Source organism: Asparagus officinalis, chromosome 4 (assembly GCF_001876935.1).
Source record: "Asparagus officinalis chromosome 4, Aspof.V1, whole genome shotgun sequence".
In the NCBI taxonomy this organism is placed as follows: domain Eukaryota; kingdom Viridiplantae; phylum Streptophyta; class Magnoliopsida; order Asparagales; family Asparagaceae; genus Asparagus; species Asparagus officinalis.
The window spans coordinates 35,462,451-35,463,624 of NC_033797.1; the positions used below are offsets into that span (position 1 = coordinate 35,462,451).

Consider the following 1,174-nt stretch of genomic DNA (forward strand, 5'->3'; position numbering starts at 1 on the left):
TGTCTTCTCCTAGGTGTCATTTCGGTAGTTACAACACCCTCCCATATCTCAACCTACAACCCCAAGAACTTAAGACGACGCCAAATGCTCCATTCAATAATAATACATAGTATTCCAATATTTCTACCTCATTCCAAATCGCAAGCAAAATCCCTGTGCGTGATGTCAGTTGCACAATAAACGATTGTTATTATTATTATTATTATTATTATTATTATTACTTCTTCACGTTATATGAGAATTTTTTCTTTGGTGGGGTCGGTGACCCAACTCCAAACGGCTCACACCCAAATGGCCCTCCTCAAAACTGTTGGCCAATTTTCATCTATATCTCTTCTCTGTTGAAGCGTTCACTCATATCCATTTTCATCTCTCCCTCTCTCTCTCTCTCTCTCTAAACTTTTAAATGCAACCCCTCTCTTTATTTTCTTTCACTTCCACACCAATCCCATTTACACTCCTCATTCAATGCTGGCCTCCGAGGAGCCCTACCTCCCATCTCAACAGTTAGGCCCTCCCCTCGTCAAGTTTTAGCAAGATCCACGTGTCGCCCTCCCATTGGTGGAGTTCATTGTGCACATAGCACTGAATTAAAATTGCACCCTCAACTAACCCTGACAACATTAATTGCCCAAGTTTTTATGCGCCATGAACAGCTACAACACAACCAGTCTCGGCCTTCTTAAATGCTCCCCTCCCCTCCCTTCTCACCTCCCTCTATAAACTCTCATCACTTCTCCAGCCTCCATCACCCAATTACACTTTACCCCCCCCCCCCCACCCCCACCAGCCATGGACTTCGCGATGTTTACTAGCTGCACTAGCCTTCGTAGCAGCATATTTCCTATGGTACTCCCGCCTAGTCCCGGCATTACGGGCCGGCCCACGAGTCTGGCCCGTGCTCGGCAGCCTACCGGGCCTGGTCCACAACGCCGAAGCGAATGCACTACTGGCATCGCCGACAACCTGCGTGCAGCCGGCGGGACTTACCAAACCTGCATCTGCGCAATCCCGTTCCTCGCGCGCAAGCAAGGCCTCGTCACCGTCACCTGCGACCCGAGAAACCTGGAGCACATCCTCAAGACAAAATTTGAAAACTACCCCAAGGGGCCTACTTGGCACGCCGTGTTCCACGAGCTCCTCGGCGACGGCATCTTCAACTCCGACGGCGAGA

General features: G+C 49.5%; 1 protein-coding gene across 1 annotated transcript in view; it reads left to right on the top strand.

Moving 5' to 3' along the window:
* Positions 762 to 1,174, top strand: part of LOC109837174 (cytochrome P450 86A22-like) — a 1,846-nt gene continuing 1,433 nt past the window's right edge. Inside the window, 1 exon segment of the mRNA XM_020405302.1 lies at positions 762 to 1,174. This exon segment is cut by the window's right edge and continues 742 nt beyond it. The gene's annotated coding sequence lies outside the window, so the exon portion shown is untranslated.